Source organism: Bos indicus, chromosome 7, assembly GCF_029378745.1.
Source record: "Bos indicus isolate NIAB-ARS_2022 breed Sahiwal x Tharparkar chromosome 7, NIAB-ARS_B.indTharparkar_mat_pri_1.0, whole genome shotgun sequence".
Taxonomy (NCBI): domain Eukaryota; kingdom Metazoa; phylum Chordata; class Mammalia; order Artiodactyla; family Bovidae; genus Bos; species Bos indicus.
The window spans coordinates 59,743,913-59,759,261 of record NC_091766.1 but is presented as its reverse complement, the minus strand read 5'-3'; the positions used below and the strand labels follow the sequence as shown (position 1 = coordinate 59,759,261).

At 42.3% G+C, this 15,349-nt stretch overlaps 1 protein-coding gene across 3 annotated transcripts in view; it reads left to right on the top strand.

Moving 5' to 3' along the window:
* Positions 1–247: 247 nt before the first annotated feature.
* Positions 248–15,349, top strand: part of HTR4 (5-hydroxytryptamine receptor 4) — a 196,051-nt gene continuing 180,949 nt past the window's right edge. For all 3 annotated transcript variants that reach the window (XM_070793822.1, XM_019965193.2, XM_070793821.1), the window contains exon 1: positions 248–594. The gene's annotated coding sequence lies outside the window, so the exon portion shown is untranslated. The remainder of the gene's footprint in view (positions 595–15,349) is intronic.

Sequence of the window (15,349 nt, the reverse complement as noted above, 5' to 3'; positions counted from 1 at the left end):
TGTCCAACCCCTCGCTCAAGGTCACAAACTGATAAAGCCAGAATAGGCTTCCTCCAGACTATGGAAGCAAAACGAGTATTGGCAGGGTCACTTGGGAAGACTAGTCAGTTGAAACACTGACCGGAAAACTTGGACGCCTTATATCTAAGGGACTATGGGTCTCACGCTGAACTCTGCTCCCAACTAACCTTGCCCTGGCGGAGTCAGAGGCTGAGAAGGAAGTAGACTGTAGATTTCCCCTGGAACGGACACCACAGACACCTACCCTTTTCACGTTTATTATCTTTCGCTAGAGGAGTGGGTACTCAGAGAGGTTAATCAACTTGCCCAAGGTCACCCAGGAGCCAGCAGTGAGCCCAGGACTACCTTCCTCGGTTGGGCAGCGGTCTCCGGGGAAGGCGCCCGCTGGCTCGTCCCCGAGGAGTGAGGTCCCTCTGGCCCTCGCCGCGCCCACTCCCGTGCGCACCCGGCCGCGCCCCCGCCATCCCTGGCCTCCGGAGGGGGCGGTCGCAGGGAGGATGCGGGCTGGGGGCTGCTGAGCCCGCGCAGCCACCGTCGGTCAGCCGAGAGGACGACGATGCTCGGCGCGCTCAGGTGAGCCGGGGCTGGGGGCTCTCCGCCGCAGCCCCATGCGGGCCGGTGCCTCTCGCTCGCCGGCCTCCCAGCGCGGGGGCTGGAGCCCGCACCCGAGGGGGCGGCGAAGAGGGCGCAGGCAGCGGCTGGGAGCGCGGCGGCGGCGGCGGCAGAAGCTCGGCTCCGCGGCGAGGGGTGGCCGTTCCCGTCCGCCGGGCGCCTCGCTCCCTAGCCTCTGCCGAGGGTAGGTGCGGCGAGGGCCCTCGGGTCACAACCCTGCGAGCCCAAGCGTGCGCGGGGACGCGGCGGCGCGGCGGGGACGGGTTGGGGACTCTGGATTCCTGGGACCTGGCTTTAGCTCAGGGATGGGCTGCGTGGCGACTCAGACTGTAGGTGGGCTGGCTGGTTGTGTAGTACATGCCTTCAGCATGGGACCACTAGGGTTGGGGCTCATGCCCTGCACTTGGGTACGTAAGTACTTGAGAAACTGCTTGTGTCTTTGCTGACTCTGTAAGGTAGTATAACGTGTGCGTGTGTGTGTATGTATGTGTGTGTGTGTGAGAGAGAGAGACATAGCATAGGCTGTGCGTCTAACCGTGTGTGTGTGTGACAGGGTACATGTGGGGACAGTATGGATGATACTGGATGCATAACGGAGAGAGTGGACTCTGTCTAACTCTCTCTGTGCATAACAAGATACGCATATCCAGCGTGTATAACTGGCTGTGTGGCTGTGTATGTGAGTGACCATGAGTGTGTGGGCACGCTGTACTGCATGAAGTATTGGTGGTGGCTGCCAGGGTTAGCTTCCTGCAATTGTCTTTCACAGAATCCCAATCCCAATTTAAGATGCCTTTCTGTTCAGCTTGCTACCCAGTGTCTGGCACTGTGCTGTTAGTCCCCTTTGGAAGAAGTGGCTGTTGATACAGGGAAGGGGTGGCTGGCAGAGGTGGAGAAATCATGGCATGAACTCATGTTCCTAGAGTTCAATGTTGAGAAAACATTGGCTTGGCTTCCTATTGGTTCGTTAAAATGGATAAAAAATGTTTAAGGTACAGGTTCAGCATGACCCAAACAATGGCTTTTTTTTTTTTTTTCAAACAATGGCTTTTGATGGAAAGACCCTTAGGCTAGTTTGCTCTTCTTGTCTTAATATTACTGCGACGGAGTCCATGGGTCAGAAAGCTGTGGGTGACTCTGAGGGTGGTGGGTGGTGTTTGCCTAGGCTCCTGTGTGAAACCCCAGCCTCACTGATGAGGTAGGAGAAGTTGCTCTGTGCTGCTGGTAAGCCCAGGTGATGAAGGGAAAGGACACTGATGATGGATGCAGCGCCCTAGAAACAAGGAATAAGTCAGGACATGGGATGAGACTCATGGAGTTCTGAGGAGCAGCTCTCCAGTAAGAAATGACGAGTGTGGGAAAAAAAGAGTAAAAAGTATTTGCATCATTCTCGCGTCATTTTTCTGTCTTATGTATATTTTTTCCATGCCACCCTTACCCTAAACTCACTCCTGTGTTTGTATCATTTTCCACCTTGGAAATGTCTTTATTATAATTATTATTGTACAGCTGAATGGGTCATCACTTAAACTCCAGGAGAACTGTAGTGCATCAGACAAGCGGGGGCCTCAGGGAGTGTTCAGTTCAGCACTTGCTGAGGCCCAGAGGACAGTGATGCTCTTGGTTCCTCTGAGTTATCTGGATTTTGTCCGTGAAGCTGCCCCTTCTAGGGGCCATGGTGGCCTTGTAACCGCCAAACTGAATACTTTTCTTCCACTTGAGTTCTTCCAAACCTCCCTAACACTGTTCATCCCCTCATCTCTTTCTTCAGCTTCACATACTGAAGAACAGCACCTAAAACACAATGTAAATGACCTGCAGCCCAGACCTCTTCTTGACTTTCCTATCTTTTATTGAACCATCACCATCCTCCAAGTCACTGTGACTGGAACCAAAGTCACTTCTTTATTTCTCCTCTTTATTCACCAGTAGCAGCCATCGCTTAATTAATAGGCAGGTCTTATTCATTTTTCCTCAATACCTATTGAGCCTATTTTTTTGTTTGTTTTTTAATCTCACTGCCAGCACCTAATCAGGTGAAACCCATGTTCAGGGATTTCCAGAGATAGAGACTGATACAGGCTGTAATCGTTGAAAAAATGCAAAATAAATGCATATAGAGGAGTACCTTGATATTATTAGTGACTAATAAATAAATTCTTTGGAAGAATCTGGACCTTTTGATGATTGTAGTGTTATGTGATCTAGATCAAATCTCTTGGTCTTTTTAAATCTCACTTTCTTTATCCATGAAATGAAATGGAAGATTTCAAGTAGAATTTATTTGTTAAATCATATCCAAGGTTTTTCCCAGCTCTAAAATTCTCTGCTTATCATTGATGTTCTTTGTTTTTGTGAGAAACTTTTAATACCTTATGGTTACCTTCCAGTATCCAACCATCTTTAAAAAAAAAAAAAATTCAGGTTATCTTCAGGGAAAAGAACTAGGCAAAGAGAAAACAATGAAAACGCACTGTTGCCTTCGTTTTGTGGTTGAGAGTCCACCGCACACATCGAGTCTTAGAGATGAAAAGGCCTTATAGGTTACCTATCCCCGCCTCCCATCAAGTGCCAGAATCTTCCATACTATTGCCTGTTTGAAAATTTTAAAAAAGTGCCAAGTCTTATTAAAGTAACTTCAAACAACTTCGTAATTCAGGGTTTCTCAAACCTCTTGTACTATTAATGTTATGGGCTAGGTAATTTTTGTCATGAGGGACTAGCTTGCCCATAGTAGGATATTTAGCGGCATCTCTGCTATTATTAGGTGCCAATAGCAACTGCCTGTTGTGACAACCAAAAACATCTACAGATATTACTAGTACCTCCTTTGGGGACAAAGTTCCCCCTCCAGCACCTATTGAAAACAATTGCTGTAATTCAAACACAAGTCTTGGGACTTTGAACAGAAAGACCTTACAACAAAGTATTTTAATAGACAGAGGAATGCTGTGTTGTTAGCTGCTTTCCCACGCACTTCCAACTTAGCCACCATCACAGTTTACCTTTATCCCTCCTGGTTTCTCACTGCCTTGTTGCTATGTCTGGAAATGCTCAAGATGCTGCTAAAGGCTGAGAAACGTTTTAGAGACAACATAGTAATAATCCTAATAGCTCACATTAATCCAGCCCTTATTATGTGCCAGACACAGCTCTAAATGCTTTACATGGATAATCTCATTTAATCTACATTAAGAATCCTTTAAGAGAGATACTTTATTTCCTCCATCTTAGAGATGAGGTAACTCAAATGGAGAGGTGGAATAGCATGCCCAAGTTCTCTCAGCTGTAAAGCGGTGAACCTGGGGTTAGGCTGTTTGCTCCAGAGTCTTTCTTCTGAACCTCCATATGAAACTGCCTTTTGAGAATGAGATCTTGATGTCACAGGGTAGAAAGGATCTTAAACATGGTGTAGTTCAATTGTAGAATCAAGTCTGATTCTAGGTAAGTTAGAAACTGTGAGGTTGATATTTGTGTTCAGTTGATGTATTTTGACTTCTTCCCTGTTATGTCTTCTCCTGTCTCTTTGAAATTGAGGGTATTCAGAAATAGCTCTAAGGCATATGCAGAGTGACAGAGGTGGTGGCAGCCTTGGTTAAATTAGGGGAGAAGGGCTCAGAGGAAAGGAAGAATGGCAGGAGGGAGCAAACAATGGATGAAACATTTCTTTTCCCATTAAGTCCTTGCTGCTGCTAAGTCGCTTCAGTCGTGTCCGACTCTGTGCGACCCCGTAGATGGCAGCCCACCAGGCTCCCCTGTCCCTGGGATTCTCCAGGCAAGAACACTGGAGTGGGTTGCCATTTCCTTCTCCAGTGCATGAAAGTGAAAAGTGAAAGGGAAGTCGCTCGTCGGGTCTGACTCTTAGCGACCCTATGGACTGCAGCCCACCAGGCTCCTCTGTCCATGGGATTTTCCAGGCAAGAGTACTGGAGTGGGGTGCCATTGCCTTCTCCACATTAAGTCCTTACTATTATCTAAACTTTAGATATCTATTTTATCACCCAAATAAAGTCTCCATACTTTTATCAGTTCCCTCCTTCTGTTTTCTTCTTGGCCTGCCCTTTCATTCGTCCATTCTGCTTACTGTTTTTATACTACGGGGCAGTAGAAAGTGGTATACATTTGGAAAGATGGAAATATAAATGTGATATAAATAGCCACTAAGAGGCTTATCGATAGGGCTAACCTTAAATACAGTCAGAGTAAGAATGATTACTTTAACAATTACCAATTACTTTACCAATTGAAGATCCAAGGCAAGTCCTAACAATTTTGAGGGTCTTAGAGGGTCTTTCCTCTAAGATCCTATATCAGTACATAGATTGCTGGTCCCTGCTCCTAGAGTTTCTAATTCAGTGTTTCTAGGCTAGGGTCTGAGGATGTGCATTTCTTACAGGTTCCCAGAAGATGCTGATGCTGCTAGTCCAAGGACCACAATTTGGGAACAACGTAGTTAAGACCTAATAACCAAATAAAGCTCATGACCCACCTATCTGAGACTTTTTAAACAAAAAGTTATCTTATTTTTAAGATAACTAAATATTTGGATTTATGAGAATCAATACAGCAAGATTAGAATAGGGACTAATTGACATCTCTCACTTAGCATTTTATTTTGAATTTCAGAAAAGCCTTTTTTTTTTTTTCAGCTGTGGTATTTCTGGGTTAATATTTCTGATCTTAGATCTTTTCTTGTTCCCTCCTTCCACTTACTGCTCAATTTGGGTGACAGAAATCCTCATTATTCACAGGATAATCCAAATAAAAAGTACGTTAAAATCTTATCTATTGCCAGATAAATTCTGATCAGTCCTTCTGAGATTAAGAAAGATGTTACTTCTGCATCCAGCTTTTGTTTCCTGTTGCTTTATACTTCTTTTCCCTTTTAAATCAGTACCAGCCCAGTGAAGAAACCCAACAGAAATTCAAGTCAAAACAGTAATAGGTAACTGATTAATTTGTTTTAAATTTCAATCAGAGAACTTTCTTTAAAACCAAATTTCAAACTCAGTCAACCCCTTCCTTCTTTTTGACTGCCAGCATGTGTTTCTTTTTGCAGGATCACACATCCTCCACCTAAACAAGGTGTTTCCAAATACTTAGAAAGATTCAGTGATTCTGAAGCTCAGATGCAATTTAAATAATGTTTATTGGATATTTACTCTGTGCTGTGGAGTTGTTACACTTATCATTTTTTATTTTTCCATCAGTCACAGAGAGATGAGGTTTTGTTTGTGTTGCTGCTAAGTCGCTTCAGTCGTGTCTGATTCTGTGCGACCCCATAGACAGCAGCCCACCAGGTTCCCTGTCCCTGGGATTCTCCAGGCAAGAACGCTGGAGTGGGTTGCCATTTCCTTCTCCAATGCATGAAAGTGAAAAGTGAAAGTGAAGTCGCTCAGTCGTGCCTGACTCTTAGCGACCCCATGGACTGCAGCCTTCTCCAATGCATGAAAGTGAAAAGTGAAAGTGAAGTCGCTCTGTCACGTCCGACTCTTAGCGACCACATGGACTGGAGCCTACCAGGCTCCTCCGTCCATGGGATTTTCCAGGCAAGAGTACTGGAGTGGGGTGCCATTGCCTTCTCCAGGGAATCTTCTCAGCCCAGGGATCAAACCCGGGTCTCCTGCATTTCAGGCAGACAGTTTAACCTCTGAGCCACCAGGGAAGCCCCCAATTGTATTAGTAAATATATATAATTTTCTTGTATATAATAAAGGCTACATTAGTTTGCTTAAACAAAAAGTGAAATTTATTGGAAGGATACTGGGGCTTCTTGTAGATCAAGGAACTAGACCCCAGGAAAGATGCGAAGAGGGTCATCTCCAGAGAACTCAGTTCTAGGCATTCACAATCTTTTCCTCATTGCTCTTTAGTTAATGTGACACATTCCCACGATTGTGTCTCTTGGTTCAAATTCTCAAGAGAAAGGATCTGATGGCCCAAAGTTATAGCAGAAAAGTGGTTGCCAGGGCTCACTCTTGTACTGTGGTAAAGTATTCCTAGTAAAAGTGATCTAGAAGATGCTTGAGTGAGTATCTCCTGTTGTCACATAACTAGTTGGCAGAGACTGGATTTGAACTCTGGTTTGACTCTAAATCCGATGCATTTCTCCTACCAAAGGGATAGCTGAGAGAGAAGCACGTTAATTTGGCATGTAGTAATGGCCACTTGCCTTTATTTTCAAGGTTCGCCCATGTTAGACCTTCCCTGTGTAGGGTCTTACAGCTTTCATTTGTGCATGCCTCCTGGGCTTCCCTGGGTGGCTCAGATGGTAAAGAATCTGCCTGCAATGCAGGAGACCTGGGTTCAATCCCTACGTTGGGAAGATCTCCTGGAGAAGGGAATGGCTACCCAATCTAGTATTCTTGCAAAATTCCATGGACAGAGGAGCCTGGCCAGCTACAGTCCATGGACTCACAAAGAGTTGGATATATGTGAGCAACTTACGCTTTCCCTCTGTCTCTACCCTGGTTTCTGATACTTCTGTGACTGCATCCTGGCTACTCTCTGTCCATCTGGTCTCTGTACCATGTGGCCTGGTTTCTCATTCTGCTCAGGCATGTCGTGTCTCTGGCTCACCTAGAACAGCTCTAGCTCACAGATTGTATGAGCTGAAGGAATCTATTGTCTTGTCCCATCTTCTACCTGTATAGTAAATCATTTCTAAAGTATGCCAGGCACTTACCATGAGCATTGCTGAGAGCTCTATATCTCATTCAACTCTTCTAACAACCCTGTTGTTGCCTTTTGGGGGGTTTATTTCCCAATATTTTATTGTAAAAAAATATTTAAGAGAAAAGTTGAAAGACTTGTACAGTGAATACCAAATACTTACCAAGTAGGTTCTGTAATATCATTTTACTGACTTCTTTTTTTTTTTTGTAATTTTAATTTAATTTTATTTTTAAACTTTACATAATTGTATTAGTTTTGCCAAATATCAAAATGAATCCATCACAGGTATACATGTGCTCCCCATCCTGAACCCTCCTCCCTCCTCCCTCCCCATACCATCCCTCTGGGTCGTCCCAGTGCACTAGCCCCAAGCATCCAGTATCGTGCATTGAACCTGGACTGGCATCTCGTTTCATACATGATATTTTACATGTTTCAATGCCATTCTCCCAAATCTTCCCACCCTCTCCCTCTCCCACAGAGTCCATAAGACTGTTCCATACATCAGCGTCACTTTTGCTGTCTCGTACACAGGGTTATTGTTATCATCTTTCTAAATTCCATATATATGCGTTAGTATACTGTATTGGTGTTTTTCCTTCTGGCTTACTTCACTCTGTATAATAGGCTCCAGTTTCATCCACCTCATTAGAACTGATTCAAATGTATTCTTTTTAATGGCTGAGTAATACTCCATTGTGTATATGTACCACAGCTTTCTTATCCATTCATCTGCTGATGGACATCTAGGTTGTTTCCATGTTCTGGCTATTATAAACAGTGCTGCGATGAACATTGGGGTACACGTGTCTCTTTTCCTTCTGGTTTCCTCAGTGTGTATGCCCAGCAGTGGGATTGCTGGATCATAAGGCAGTTCTATTTCCAGTTTTTTAAGGAATCTCCACACTGTTCTCCATAGTGGCTGTATACTGACTTCTTTTTAAAAACTATCACATTTCTATCTTCATTCCTCTATCCATTCAGCAATTAATTTTTTTCGATGATTTCAAAGTAAGCTGTTGTTTCTAATTCTCATTTTTATCACTGGGAAACTGAGACCAAGACAGGTGACGTGACTTACCTGAAGTCATTCAGGAGGAGGCAGTCGATTGTCACTGGAGCTCTGACTCCCCCAAGCCATTTTCTTAACCACCAAGCAGTATTGTATTTCCTGGAAGGGCAGAAAGAAAGACTCACTCAAGATTGCTTAGTGTCAGGGCAATGACTAGCACCAGGTCATCTGATTCTCAAGCTCCCAAGATTTCCATTGCATTGAACCGTGATAAACAGCCTACTTTCCATGTAGAAGCAGGGTTTCTTCTGCTCCACAAATATCTGCAGATTTGGTGCTCTACAAAATCTCTGGAAAATCTGATTTTTGACACAGATGATTTTGCAGAACTAATACACTTTTTATTCCTTCTCAACATTTAAAAATAATTTGTGGAAACAACAGGCTGGGAAATTATCATTTTAGATAACTTTTTACAGTGTTCAGAGGACTTTCACATATGTTATCTTATTTGAACTTCATGAGTAATAGCAGATCTGCAAGACAGGTGGGCTGGATATCTAAACTACCTTGAACAGCTGGAGACCTGGAGATTGTGGAAGCAAAATGAGGAACTCAGTGTCACATACTGCTATGAGCAAAGTTGGGCTTTGTTTTAAAAAAAAGCATTCCCTTCAAGTGTCAGTAGACTTTCTTGTAGGTTTTAATAAGCTACACAAATAACTAATTAATAAAATTGAGGTGCAAAAGTTGAGGCGGGGAACTACTGAGATCTGGATCCTTCATGGGATAACTTCATGGTTGAAAGGTCTGGGCTATGCTGTGGCCTTGGATAATATCTTCTTTCTGTGCCTCAATTTTCTCATCTGTGAAATAGGATAATTGTAGTACTCCTTTGTAGCATGATATGAAGATGAAATGAGGTAATGCTTGTGAAGAATTTGGTCCTTAGTATGTGTTAAACAAGTATCAGTTACAGAAACATTATTCTTCTCCTGCTTCTTACCCTTGAAGTCTTATCTGTGTTAAGTGGGCCCCTTTAAAATATACAGTTTAATTTTACATTTTCCAAGAGGTTTGTTTGCAAACTACTGGTAGAAAACTGTGGGCAGCAGCCTTTTGGGAGGTAACATCTTATCAGTCCAGTAAAGATGCAGATTCTGCTCAAGAATTTACATCTAAGCTCTAAATAGCACATGTCCTTTGAGATTGCACTGGCATGCTTAATTATATATGCTAATCAGCACATGATATCTGGAGTAGAGAGTTCTGTATATACTGTTTTCTACTCCAAGATGTTTAGAAGAATTAGAAAAGAGTGGGGACAGAAGAGATAAACATGCTGGCAGAGATCTTTCTTTTGGTGTGCGTAGCAAATACTGTAATCTTGGTTTCTCAGCTGATGAGGTATTTAAACAGATACAGGAAAACAATGAAAGAGGATTTCAGAAGGATGTGCTCACCTGGTGGATTGCAGTCCAACCTTGATGTGTTTTCCAAACTGCTCTCCATGAATCATTTGCACCAGAATCACTGAGACATTTGTTAAAATGCAGATTCCTGGACCTACTGATTCAGAAATGCTTTGAATGAGGCACCCAAACCTTCAGTTTTGCAAGTGATTTTAAGTATTCTAATGTTTGAGAACCAGGAGAAGGCAATGGCACCCCACTCCAGTACTCTTGCCTAGAAAATCCCATGGATGGAGGAGCCTGGTAGGCTCCAGTCCATGTGGTCGCTAAGACTCGGGCACGACTGAGCGACTTCACTTTCACTTTTCACTTTCATGCATTGGAGAAGGAAATGGCAACCCACTCCAGTATTCTTGCCTGGAGAATCCCAGGGACAGAGGAGCCTAGTGGGCTGCCATCTATGGGGTCGCACAGAGCCGGACACGACTGAAGCGACTTAGCAGCAGCAACCATCAGCGACATAATACTGCAAGATCTAAAACACTAATTTGGAAGCTTAATTTTGATGGAATGCAAATTTTAGCTTGACCTGCTCCCAATTCCAGGCCTCTGAAATCAGTGGTGACAAAACCTTTTGGGCATTTCCAGGCTCAGATTTCAGGGGCCTATTTTATAGAGAAGAGGAATAATTTATGTAACCATATCCCAAAGTAGGGAAGATCAGCCCCCAGATGCTTAGCTGCCTTTGTGGAGAAGCAGAGTATGAAACATTCAGACTCCAATGACTGAGGCACTGCCAAACTGGAGTAGCTGGCTAACATCATATTGTGAAATCTCTGGGCACCTGCTTTTTAAGTATTCATCTTTACTTGTTTTTTGCAGTAACTTTGTGACATTGGTATTACCCTTGCCCCTATTATACAGATGAAGCCACTGAAGCTAAGGAAAGTAAGCAATTCAAAGATGTAGTGGTAATTGATGCCTTGAGTCAGGGGCTTGCAAACTGTGTGACTGGCTGCCTGTTTTTTGACTGGCCTACAAGTTCAGAATGTTTTTTTACATTTTGTAATTGTTGAAAAAATTCTAAAGAAGGATAATTTTGTGACACATGAAAATTGTTAAAGGTTCAAATTCAGTGTCCATAAATAAATTTTACTGGAAAGCAGTTATGCTCATTTATTTATGTATTGTCTGTGGCAGATTTTGCATTGTAGCACCAGAGTTGAGTAGTTGTGATGATGACCATATGCTTGAAGAAGCCTAAAATCTTTGCTAAATGGCCCTTTACAGAAAACAAAACAAGCAAACAAACAAACAAAAAGCTGCCAATTTCTGCTTTAAACTGCTATGCTAGCATTTCCCAAACTTCAGTTATTTGGGAATAACTACTGTTGTGATTACTTCTCTTGCAAGCATTTAGAGTATTATATGCATAGCACTTTTCTTTAGATCAATTAGTTTTCCTTGGATAAATTTATTTTACAAAGAAAAACAAGTATAAGTGCAAACCAGTATGAAGTTGAAAGAAATAGAAGGTAACTGTAAAAACAATGCAAAAAACACACAAAGCAACGTATTAGATTTCAGCTAAATAGTTGGAGCAGATACTATCAACTCTTGCTCCCATTTTCCTGCAGATCCTCTCACCATTTCTGTGTATACCATCCTGACTTACAATGACGAACCAGCATAATATTTGGAGGGCTGCCCTCGGTCTGCTGAAATTAACCTTTTTTACTAGCACAATGACTGAAGGTGCCTAGGAATCCATGTCCCCCTGTGGATGGCTTGTAAGCAATACCTAATGGCTGTGGGAGTATCGGGACACCAGTTCCCTCCCCACTTGTTCAGGATAGTTCTCAGGCATATGTTTTATATTGTTTCCCAGAACTTCCCAGTGGGATTAAGCTTCAGTAGCTTAATAAGCTGCCTTTCATCCTCTCTCCTGTATCATTACTTCCCTGCCAGTGTACCTGCAACTGCCAGATCAAGCATGTGCATCTCTTTAACCCCCACTTCAAGATCTGCTTCTTAGGAGGACCCCAGAAGACAGCAGTGCTTCAAACGAAAGACTGTGAGACTCTGATCTGTTTTTTTTTTTTTTGTAATTATAAAAGAAAGATTACCAAATATCAGGAAGGACTCAACAATAAGCTGTCTGTGAATCCTTTTCTTCAATGTAAGTAAAAGTAAATAAAATAGAAAACAAAAAAACCCCACATTGTTTACCACATGATCCAATGGTACTTCTGTCCTTTTTCCAGGAGATATGAGAACCATACTTGCAAAATCTATTTTCTACCTTAAGGAGTCATCTAAGAACAGTAGCATCAGCAACACCTGGGAACTTATTAGAAATGCAGATTGTTCACTCTAAACCTACCGAATCAGAACCTTGAGGCTCGTGCTCAACCATTGTGTTTTAACAAGCCTTCAGGTGATTCCTGTGCATGCTTAAACATGAGAACCACTGCTGTACAGTAAACAATCTCTTATTTAGTTCTGCTTTCATTGCATTCCTGGATTTCATCAGAATTCAGAATCATCCAAGACTTGTTCTTCCCCTCAAACGTGACTGACAGATGGTTTTCTGGCTTCTGTTGAGCCTCCCACTGAGATGGACCTTGTTGCTTGCCAAAGCATACAGGTCAATAATTGGACAGCTCTGGTGTTAAATGACCTGCCTCACAGTGTGGCTCAAACTTCTCTTGAGACTCCCACTGATTCCCCTTTGGCAACTCAAAGACAAGTCTAATTCCTTTCTAATTATCAAGTGGAAGTTTCATATCATGTCATGCCATTCATTCAAGAAATACTAATCATGCACTGTGTCTTTCCTTGTAGAACCTGTGACTGTGTTGGGAGTGGGACATTAATCAAGTGATCAGAAAAGTAAATATGTAAATAAATGACCCGTGAATCTTTTTCTTTATGAAATACCCAGATCCACATTTACTGGGATCGGGTTTCTTGTAATATCAGTGTCTTTATCATATTCTTTGGTGGTGGTAGAGAATATGTGCCGTATAAAAAATATGATTTCTTGAACTGCTTTATATATACTTCATTCAGTTTTACATGAAATGGATGTTCATGTTCCTCCTTTTCATTTTCTGTAATTCACTTTTTCCCCCAAGGATAGAATGAGTATGCCTCTTAAATAGTCTTTCATTGGTTAAGGGCTGTTTTCAGTTTTAGTTTTTTAATAAAAAGACTAAAGTTTCCAGCTAAGAAATGTTTACTTATCTAGGAAGAATATTTTTTTAGTTATTTTGAAAAAAATTAAAAGCCATTTTTTATGCTAATTGTATATATCAGCATGGTAGTCCCTTAAGTGTAACTGAATCGGCATCTGTATGGATTTTCAGCTATGGAAATGAGACAGCTTTTTATTTAGACCAAATCTTTCTAGATGACTTAGCACAAATAGCATTTTGACATCAAGTCCTAGAAAGAAACACTTGCAATGAAAGTCCAGCTTCTAGAATACAGACCTTTTTTTCATGGTTTATACACATTTGCACTTGTGAACTACCATCACTTACATGTCTCAGTCAGTTCAGTCATTCAGTCGTGTCTGACTCTTTGTGACCCTATGGACTGCAGCATACCAGGCTTCCCTGTCCATCACCAACTCCTGGAGCCTACTCAAACTCATGTCTATCGTGTCAGTGATGCCATCCAACTGTTTCATCCTCTGTCATCCTCTTCTCCTCCTGCCTTCAATCTTTCCCAGCATTAGGGTCTTTTCCAATGAGTCAGTTCTTCGCATCAGATGGCCAAAGTATTGGAGTTTCAGCTTCAGCATCAGTCCTTCCAATGAATATTCAGGACTGATTTCCTTTAGGATGGACTGGTTGGATCTCCTTGCAGTCCAAGGGACTCTCAAGAGTCTTCTCCAACACCACAGTTCAAAAGCATCAATTTTTTGGCTCTCAGCTTTCTTTATAGTCCAACTCTCACATCCATACATGACTACTGGGAAAACCATAGCTTTGACAAGACAGACATTTGTTGGTAAAGTAATGTCCCTGATTTTTAATATACTGTCTAGGTTAGTCATAACTTTTCTTCCAATGAGCAAACATCTAGATAAACAAGTAATGTGAATTTTTACTAAACTAATTTATAGCAAAATTCTTTTAGAGAGTATGATCAGCTGATTGAAGTAAATTTCTGAGCCAGCATCCTATAGATTCCAAACATTTTCCAGAAAACAAAGTCTTAGTAAATAGTCAAGGAGAGGACTTTTTTCTTCCATTTAGTGAGAATTTACACAGTTGCAATCTTTGAGATTATCCCTGAGTCTCTTTCACAGTGAAGGTAACTAGGAAATCATGATCATCATGGGATGCAGAAGACTTTGGGGAAAATGCTTGTTTGTTTGATCCTGGTGAGATTGACTGTTTTGGTATATGTGGCTGGTAGTGGGTTAGGGTAATGAGGTAATGAGGCTAACAACAAGCATTTGACAGCTAACTCTTAGCAAATATCTGGCTTTAGTTAATTGTACATTTCTGTGCTCTTCTTTTAGTCCCACATGTTCAGAAATGACTGGGATAATGCTCAGGAGATGGAATCTGTTTGAGACAGTATAGGTGAATTGAGCATGCATTTGTTTTAATTGGAAAATTATTCAAAACACTTGGTCTCTTGCTGGGGATTCAAGCAGAACATAGACTATCACAGTGCTACAGTTTTAGCACTGCGAGAAACCTTACCAGTCATCAGGATCATATCCTTCATTTCAGTTCAGTTCAGTCACTCAATAGTGTCCAACTCTTTGTGACCCCATGAATCACAGCACGCCAGGCCTCCCTGTCCATCACCATCTCCCGGAGTTCACTCAAACTCATGTCCATCGAGTCAGTGATGCCATCCAGCCATCTCATCCTCTGTCGTCCCCTTCTCCTCCTGCCCCCGATCCCTCCCCGCATCAGAGTCTTTTTCAATGAGTCAGCTCTTTGCATGAAGTGGCCAAAGTACTGGAGTTTCAGCTTCAGCATCATTCCTTCCAAAGAATACCCAGGGCTGATCTCCTTTAGCATGGACTGGTTGGATCTCCTTGCTGTCCAAGGGACTCTCCAGAGTCTTCTCCAACACCACAGTTCAAAAGCATCAATTCTTCAGCACTCAGCTTTCTTCACAGTCCAACTCTTGCATCCATACTTGACCACTGGAAAAACCATAGCCTTGACTAAATGGACCTTTGTTGGCAAAGTAATGTCTCTGCTTTTGAATATGCTATCTAGGTTGGTTATAACTTTTATTCCAAGGAGTAAGTGTCTTTTAATTTCATGATTTTGGAGCCCAAAAAGATAAAGTCTGACACTGTTTCCACTGTTTCCCCATCTATTTCCCATGAAGTGATGGGACAAGATGCCATGATCTTCGTTTTCTGAATGTTGAGTTTTAAGCCAAATTTTTCATTGTCCTCTTTTACCTTCATCAAGAGGCTTTTTAGTTCCTCTTCACTTTCTGCCATAAGGATGGTGTCATCTGCATATCTGAGGTTATTGATCTTTCTCCCGGCAATCTTGATTCCAGGTTGTGCTTCTTCCAGCCCAGCATTTCTCATGATGTACTCTGCATATAAGTTAAATAAGCAGGGTGACAA